This window comes from Rutidosis leptorrhynchoides, chromosome 6, assembly GCF_046630445.1.
Source record: "Rutidosis leptorrhynchoides isolate AG116_Rl617_1_P2 chromosome 6, CSIRO_AGI_Rlap_v1, whole genome shotgun sequence".
Classification (NCBI taxonomy): Eukaryota; Viridiplantae; Streptophyta; class Magnoliopsida; order Asterales; family Asteraceae; genus Rutidosis; species Rutidosis leptorrhynchoides.
In genome coordinates, this window is record NC_092338.1 from 17,017,676 (window position 1) to 17,027,864 (window position 10,189).

The window sequence follows — 10,189 nt, forward strand, 5'->3', positions numbered from 1 at the left end:
TCGAAGGAAACTGGACGTTGTCTGAAGTGACAAGGTGTGTAAGTATCTTTTCAACCCCAAATAAAGTTTGAGTTGATGTTTCAAAGCCTTACTATTGGAAAGAAAATCTTATTACGTTTCCAACGATATTTGATTCATCGAAAACGGAGCTACGGTCAAAAAGTTATGGCCAAAACAAGTTTCTGAAAACTGACCTGAAGGTTGGAGCGGCGCTCCACCTTATGGCGCGGCGCTCCGATGGCGTCAGAAGCAATTTTCAGCTTTTTTAAAAGGTTTAAATGAGGGGTACTTTGGTCTTTTCAATTGGGGTCGGTTTAGGGTCACCAAAACTGATCTAGAACTCCATTAGAGCTCATTTCTCACCCACACAAACACTCTCATCCATATTTAGAGAGAGAGGAAGAGTTCTAGAGTGAGAGAGCTTGAATTGGAGAAGAAGGAGTCGAATTCTAGCCAAAGCTCGGGTTTTAAAGTTGTTCATCTCGCTCCTAGCTACGTTTTGGTAGTATTGGTAAGTCCTAACTCCGAATTTCATTTGTTAGATTTGATATTCAAGTTAGGGTTTGAGATTGTTAGTTGTAAAACCCATTTGGTTGATGAAGAGGGTTTATGGAAACTTGCTATTTTGATATTTGGCGGGTGTTGGGTTAGTTAATGATTTAACCATGTTTAAGACTTGTAAATGGTGTATAATCACTAGTGTTAGTGATTATTGGTGTTTTGGAAACCATTAGGGTTCTTATGGTTGACTAATTTTGACTAGAGTCAAAATTAGGGTTTGTTGATGATTATGACTCAATTGCCGATTTAATAAGGTTTATAAACTTAAAATGGATTAAGTTGAAGCATAGAACCGAGTTAAATATGTTTTTGTGTCAAAACTTGCTAATGGCGTGATATTGACTTCTTATGGGTCAAATTAGGGTTTAAGTGTCATTTTGGGCAAGATAGGTGTTTAACACCTATGATTGGGTTTGATTGGCATATTAAGACCATTCTCACTTGTGTTAGTGATTATTGGTTAGTTTGGGCACGGTTTGTGCTTGGAAGTGCATTTGGGTCGAAATTGCACTAGTTGTCAATTTGGGTTGATTTGTATATCCACCCTAATTGTGTTACTTGTTATGTGATAAATGGATTAGGTACATTCCATCGGCGATTGCAGATTATTCGATAGCATTCTTCAAGGCGACAAGGTGAGTGTTAATATCCTATATGCATATGTATGTGTAGGATGGGTACGGGTCGGGTGAAGGGGTTCTCACTTATAGAGCTCGCTTCTCGTATAGGTGGAATTGTTGGACTTGTGTATAGGTCTAATTGGCACGGTTGTGCATTTTGGTTGACCACTTTGGGGAGGTGCACACTTTGTGTGTACGTTATCACATGGGCGTGTGATGTGGACTTATATAACCCCAATGACGAAGGGTTAATATAGTGAGTGGAATATTTATATGTGTTGGTATATAATGTATCTATTTGTTGTAGCGTGAAATGTGTAGTGTCGAGGTGCTAAGACACCACGTTTCACGTGATGAGTGAAGCATCGAGGTGTTAAGATGCCACTCAGGGTGAAGCATCGAGGTGTTAAGATGCCACCTAAGGGTGTAGTGTCGAGGTGTTAAGACACCACTCCATAAAATAATGAGTGAAGCATCGAGGTGTTAAGATGCCACTCGGGGTGAAGTGCCGAGATGTTAAGGTGCCACCCTAGGGGTTAGTGATACGAGGTGTTAAGTACCCTAACGGATGTTATGAACACCGATGGCGTTTTCGCGAGCGCCATTCCCTTGTACGATTGGTTAACCATGGTTATTGTGTTGTAAACGTAAGCAAATTATGTTATTCGAGATATATATATATATATATATATATATATATATATATATATATATATATATATATATATATATATATATATATATATATATATATATATATATATATATATATATATTGTATACATATAATGTTGTATTGTCATGATGTAGCTAACCCTCCGGGTGTAGCTTATTGGCATTGTTCATATCGTTGTTGGTGAACTTATATTTTGTTGATGTATCTTTAGCTCGTTGCTTAGTGATCTTACGGTATGCTTAGACTAGCTTGCCTTTATGCTTGGATGCTCCGGTATGCGGTATTTGGTTTTGTGTGGCGTGTCCATTTTATGTATATATATGTATGTAGTATATTCTCACTCACTAAGCATTAGCTTACCCTCTCGTTGTTTACCTTTTTATAGATTTGCATGGATGCGGTGGCTCGGGTAAGCGTGGGACTAGTGGACTCGCGTTGTTGCTTTAGAAGGCTTGCTTTTGGATTGATTAGGATTGGGTAGCGTATCCCCAATCGCCATGCTCAGCTTTATTTTGTGTTAAAAGTCGTGTGGTCGAAAACTTGAAATTGGTACTTAAAGGGTAATTTGGGCATATGTGGGCCCGGTGTCGTAAAACCCTTTTTATTGATGGAACGAGTTAGTTTTAACTATTATAATATGTTGTGAAAACCGTTTAGTCTAAATGTGTCGGGAAGTGGTCAAACATTTTTGCATTTGGGACTTTTTGGGACAGCAGCCTGTTCAGACCCTTTTGCGCGCCGCGCGGGGTCTTGGCGCGCCGCGCCATTTGCTGCACAAAGAATTTTTTTTTATTCTGCGTTATTGTTTGGTTAACAGGTTGCGTCTAGACAATTGAAGATTCAAGAGCAGAATTATACGACGCATGATTTGGAATTAGGCGCGGTTGTTTTGGCATTAAAGACTTGGAGGCACTACTTATATGGGGTCAAAAGTATTATATATACCGACCACAAAAGTCTTCAACACATATTTAATCAGAAACAACTGAACATGAGGCAGCGCAGGTGGATCGAATTGTTGAATGATTACGACTTTGAGATTCGTTACCACCCAGGGAAGGCAAATGTGGTAGCCGATGCCTTGAGCAGAAAGGACAGAGAACCCATTCGTGTAAAATCTATGAATATAATGATTCGCACTAACCCTACTACTCAAATAAAGGAGGCGCAACAAGGAGTTTTAAAAGAGGGAAACTTAAAGGATGAAATACCCAAAGGATTGGAGAAACATCTTAATATTCGGGAAGACGGATCCCGGTATAGGGCTGAAAGAATTTGGGTACCAAAATTTGGAGATATGAGAGAAATGGTACTTAGAGAAGCTCATAAAACCAGATACTCAATACATCCTGGAACGGGGAAGATGTACAAGGATCTCAAGAAACATTTTTGGTGGCCAGGTATGAAAGTTGACGTTGCTAAATACGTAGGAGAATGTTTGACGTGTTCTAAGGTCAAAGCTGAGCATCAGAAACCATCAGGTCTACTTCAACAACCCGAAATCCCGGAATGGAAATGGGAAAACATTACCATGGATTTCATCACTAAATTACCAAGGAGTGCAAGTGGTTTTGATACTATTTGGGTAATAGTTGATCGTCTCACCAAATCAGCACACTTCCTGCCAATAAGAGAAGATGACAAGATGGAGAAGTTAGAACAACTGTATTTGAAGGAAGTCGTCTCCAGACATGGAATACCAATCTCTATTATCTCTGATAGGGATGGCAGATTTATTTCAAGATTCTGGCAGACATTACAGCAAGCATTAGGAACTCGTCTAGACATGAGTACTGCCTGTCATCCACAAACTGATGGGCAGAGCGAAAGGATGATACAAACGCTTGAAGACATGCTACGAGCATGTGTTATTGATTTCAGAAACAGTTGGGATCGACATCTACCGTTAGCAGAATTTTCCTACAACAACAGCTACCATTCAAGAATTGAGATGGCGCCGTTTGAAGCACTTTATGGTAGAAAGTGCAGGTCTCTGATTTGTTGGAGTGAAGTGGGGGATAGACAGATTACGAGTCCGGAGATAATACAAGAAACTACCGAGAAGATTATTCAAATTCAACAACGGTTGAAAACCGCTCAAAGTCGACAAAAGAGCTACGCCGACATTAAAAGAATAGATATAGAATTTGAAATTGGAGAGATGGTCATGATTAAGGTTGCACCTTGGAAAGGCGTTGTTCGATTTGGTAAACGAGGGAAATTAAATCCAAGGTATATTGGACCATTCAAGATTATTGAGCGTGTCGGACCAGTAGCTTACCGACTTGAGTTACCTCAACAACTTACGGCTGTACATAACACTTTCCACGTCTCGAATTTGAAGAAATGTTTTGCTATAGAAGATCTCACTATTCCGTTAGATGAAATCCAAATTAACGAAAAACTTTAATTCATCGAAGAACCCGTCAAAATAATGGATCGTGAGGTTAAAAGACTTAAGCAAAACAAAATACCAATTGTTAAGTTTCGATGGAATGCTCATAGAGGACCCGAGTTCACCTGGGAACGAGAATATCAGATGAAGAAGAAATACCCGCACTTATTTCCAGAAGATACGACAACACCTCCAACTGCTTAAAATTTCGGGACGAAATTTATTTAACGGGTAGGTACTGTAGTGACCCGAACTTTTCCATGTTTATATATATTAAATGAAATTGATTTTTACATGATTAAGTGTTTCCAACATGTTAAGCAATCAAATTGTTAAGACTTGATTATTTGAAATGAGTTTCATGTAGACAATTGACCACCCAAGTTGACCGGCGATTCACGAACGTTAAAACTTGTAAAAACGACATGACGATATATATATATATATATATATATATATATATATATATATATATATATATATATATATATATATATATATATATATATATATATATATATATATATATATATGAATATACATATAGTTAACATGAGATTACGATAAGTAAGTATCTCCATAAGTATATTAACAATGAGTTATATACATAAAAATGAGACTACTAAGTTAAGAAACTCGAAACGATATATATAACGATTATCGTTATTACAACGTCTTACTAAATACATATGTATCATATTAATATATTGTTACACTATATTTAACATGATAAAATGATAATTATATATATCATTAAGTATGTTAACAATGAACTACATATGTAAAAACAAGACTACTAACTTAAGGATTTTGAAACGAGACATATATGTAACGATTATCGTTGTAACGACATTTAAATGTATATATATCATATTAAGATATATTAATATATCATAATATCATGATAAGATAATAATTTAACATCTCATTAGATATAATAAACAATGGGTTAACAACATTAAATGAGATCGTTAACTTAAAGGTTTCAAAACAACACTTACATGTAACGACTAACGATGACTTAACAACTCAGTTAAAATGTATATACATGTAGTGTATTTAGATGTATTAATATAATTTTGGAAGACTTCAAGACATATATCAAAACACTCATACTTAACGAAAATGGGTACAGTTACATTCCCATTCTTTTTCCATCAAGAATTCTAGTCGTATTCATACCAGTATTATACACAGCTTCTAGACGTACTTACTGTGGGTATATACCAATAGGAACTAGCATGGGATTCCACTCTTGATTATGTCATGTATGACTAATCAATTTTAACTTCTACCATGAACTAGTCAACTAACTAGAACTCCTTTTAACCCCACTCACCACTCACCACTTACCACTCATCATTCACTCCATTTCACTTCCAATTCTCTTTCTAATTCTCTCTCAACACACACACACACTTATGAATAAATTTTTCCAGTAGCTAATCATCATCTTCATCAAAAATTACTTCAAGAATCAAGCTATAATCATCTTAGGAAGAACACTTCAAGAACACTTTAAAAATCCTTTCAAGTTTACTAGTTTACATCCAAGCTTTCTAATCCATTCCAAGTAATCATCTAAGATCAAGAAACCTTTGTTATTTACAGTAGGTTATCTTTCTTATTCAAGGTAATATTCATATTCAAACTTTGATTCAATTTCTATAACTATAAACTATCTTAATTCGAGTAAAAATCTTACTTGAACTTGTTTTTGTGTCATGATCCTACTTCAAGAACTTTCAAGCCATCCAAGATCCTTTGAAGCTAGATCATTTCTTGTCACTTCCAGTAGGTTTACCTACTAAACTTGAGGTAGTAATGATGTTTATAACATCATTCGATTCATATATATAAAACTATCTTATTCGAAGGTTTAAACTCGTAATCACTAGAACATAGTTTAGTTAATTCTAAACTTATTCGCAAACAAAAGTTAATCCTTCTAACTTGACTTTTAAAATAAACTAAACACATGTTCTATATCTATATGATATTCTAACTTAATGATTTAAAACCTGGAAACACGAAAAACACCGTAAAACCGGATATACGCCGTCGTAGTAACACCGCGGGCTGTTTTGGGTTTGATAATTAAAAACTATGATAAACTTTGATTTAAAAGTTGTTCTTCTGGGAAAATGATTTTTCTTATGAACATGAAACTATATCCAAAAATCATGGTTAAACTCAAAGTGGAAGTATGTTTTTCAAAATGGTCATCAAGACGTCGTTCTTTCGACTGAAATGACTACTTCTTACAAAAATGACTTGTAACTTATATTTATGACTATAAACCTATACTTTTTCTGTTTAAATTCATAAAATAGCGTTCAATATGAAACCATAGCAATTTTATTCACTCAAAACGGATTTAAAACGAAGAAGTTATGGGTAAAACAAGATTGGATATTTTTGATTGTTGTAGCTACGGAAAATATTGTAACAATTCTTTACATATCATATCCTACCTAACTTATATTATATTATTCATGTATTCTAATATATATTATGTAATCTTGGGATACCATAGACACGTATACAATGTTTTGACATATCATATCGATCCATCTATATAATATATTTTGGAACAACCGTAGACACTCTATATGCAGTAATGTTGGAGTTAGCTATAAAGGGTTGAGGTTGATTCCAAAATAATATATATAGTTTGAGTTGTGGTCTAGCCTGAGGCTTGTATACACTGGGTCGTGGATTGATCCAAGATAATTTATATTTATTTATTTCTGTACATCTAACTGTGGACAACTAGCTGTAGGTTACTAACGAGGACTGCTGACTTAACAAACTCAAATCATTAAAATGTAATTAAAAATATTGTAAATATATTTTGATCATACTTTGATATATATGTACATATTTGTATAGGTTCGTGAATCGACCAGTGTCCAAGTCTTACTTCCCGACGAAGTAAAAATCTGTGAAAGTGAGTTATAGTCTCACTTTTAAAATCTAATATTTTGGGATGAGAATACATGCAGTTTTATAAATGTTTTACGAAATAGACACAAGTAAATGAAACTACATTATATGGGTGAATGATCGAAGTCGAATATGCTCCTTTTGCTTGGTAACCTAAGAATTAGTAAACCAATCTACTAATTGACGCAAATCCTAAAGATAGATCTATTGGGCCTAACGAACCCCATCCAAAGTACCGAATGCTTTAGTACTTCGATGTTGTTTTTATTATGTCCGAAGGATTTCCCGGAATGATAGGGGATATTCTTATATGCATATTATTAATATCGGTTACCAGGTGTTCACCATATGAATGATTTTTATCTCTATGTATGGGATGTATATTGAAATATGAAATCTTGTGGTCTATTATTATGATTTGATAATATATAGGTTAAACCTATAACTCACCAACATTTTTGTTGACGTTTTAAGCATGTTTATTCTCAGGTGATTATTAAGAGCTTCCGCTGTTGCATACTAAAATAAGGACAAGATTTGGAGTCCATGCTTGTATGATATTATGTAAAAACTGTATTCAAGAAACTTATTTTTGATGTAATATATTCTTATTGTAAACCATTATGTAATGGTCGTGTGTAAACGGTATATTTTAGATTATCATTATTTGATAATCTACGTAATGCTTTTTAAAACTTTATAGATAAAATAAAGGTTATGGTTGTTTTAAAAATGAATGCAGTCTTTGAAAAATATCTCATATAGAGGTCAAAACCTCGCGATGAAATCAATTAATATGGAACGTTTATAATCAATATGAACGGGACATTTCAGTTGGTATCAGAGCGTTGGTCTTAGATAACCAGAAAATTACATTAGTGTGTCTTACCGAGTTTGTTAGGATGCATTAGTGAGTCTGGACTTTGACCGTGTTTTTCTTCAAAAACGATTGCTTAACATTTTTTTTTGTTGGAAACTATATATTATTAACATGTAAATATTATGTGATATATTAACCTCTTAATGTGTTTAATATTATGTGATAGATGTCTACCTCTAGTACAAATCTCATTGATTCACCTAATAATAATGAAGAGTCGAATATATTTTGGGAAGATTCACAAATTTCCGAAGAGGAACCAGAAGAGGAGGAACCGGAAGAAGAGGAACCAGAAGAGGATGAATCGGAAGAGGAGGAACCAGAAGAAGAAGAGGTTCCAGAGGAAGAAATAGTGATACCTACAGTAAATCATTTAAATAAAAGAAAATCCTCAACCAACGGACCAAAGTTAAAAATGGTCAATGGTGTTTCTGCCGAGGAAGCAAAATATTGGGAAGATTACCAATTTTCAGATGAATCGGATCCCGATGAGGATTCCGATGATGTTATAGAAATCACCTCGACCCAATTTAATATAGCAAAAGAAAATAATAAGGGAAAAGGTATAAAAATAGAGAAACCTGATTCCAACCCCGATGAGCTTTATATGTATCGGCAACATCCGTATTTTCTAAAGTGTAACAATAACCCTGGAACCTCTAAACCACCAGGTTTTTCTAAACCATTGTGGAAAACGACGGCTCGTATTAGAGGAACACCATATATCTCTAGAAAATTAGGAAAGCGAACCAAGTCCGAAGAAGAAGAAACCAGTGATTCAGATTAGGGAGTTGTAATCATGTTGTGTATTATATGTATTGTAGTGTGCTTGTACTTTTATGTTCTATGTAAAAATTGCTTGTATTGTTTGTTAATTATCTTTTATGAATCTAATCCTTGTCTATTTTACAGTATAAAAACAAAATGGACGTTAAGGGTAGACAACCGAATATTTTAGAAGACCTACTAGAGGATATGATTGAGGAAATCTTGTCTAGAGTCGGTCAGAATTCATCAGCACATTTAGTTATGGCGAAATTAACTTGTCAAACATTTGAAAGACTTTCCAGAAATGCCTTAGTTTATAAAAGGCTTTCCTTTGATAGGTGGGGTATATCACATTGGGGAGACCGTAAGTTACGCCTTGTTTTCTTTAAAGCATTAAATGTGGGGAACCCAAATGCAATTTTACACTACGGGTTAAGAACCTATTTTGACTCAACATATCCCAACATAGGATTTCGCGAGTTAGAAAGAGCTTCTAACATGCAACATAAAGAAGCATGTTATACTTACGGGTTAGTGATGTTCGCTTCTTACCAAAGTGAGAAAAAGAATATCGGATTACAACTTTTAAATAAAACCTTTTCACAAGTGACGGATTCAGTAGTTGAGGTGAGAAACAAGGTTTTTAGATTATTACGGGGCTGTTGGACATTACGAAACCCTCATCCTTTTGACGACATTACAACATGCTGCCTAGCCAATGGTCATAACAGTTATTTTCCACAAGACCAAGGATGGGAAGTCGTCTTAGTAAAACCGGAATGCATGACTTGTTTCTGGACTTATGAATTACGTGTCTTTATTTCCTTTGCTAAACAACTTGCGTATTAACTAGATTTATCTTCAAAACTGTCCTGTATCAAAGTGTACTATATTTCATGTTATATGTAATATAGCGAAGTTGTAAGTTTGAAGAATATTTGTATGTGATATATTATTATAATCAGTTTTTCATATGGAATTGTAGTAGTTGAATTGTATATTAGCTACTAAGTATGAATTTAACGGGTAAGTAGTACCCGAATTTAAACTTATAAAACGCTAATATGAAGAAAAAGCTTTTATAAATGAGTTCATATTATGCTACGAAATACTATTGACTACTCTTAATATTCTGTATGATTAACTCGATTCAGTTGACTATTTTGAAGGAAATGGCACCGACTATGCGACAAACCAAGAATATGAGCGAAGAGGAATTTCGTACTTTTCTTGCTGCAAACATAGCTGCAGTACAGGCTGCGCTACATACCAACAATAACTCTGAATCTAGCAATGCAGCTAACGGCTCAAGAAATCGTGTAGGATGCACCTACAAAGAATTC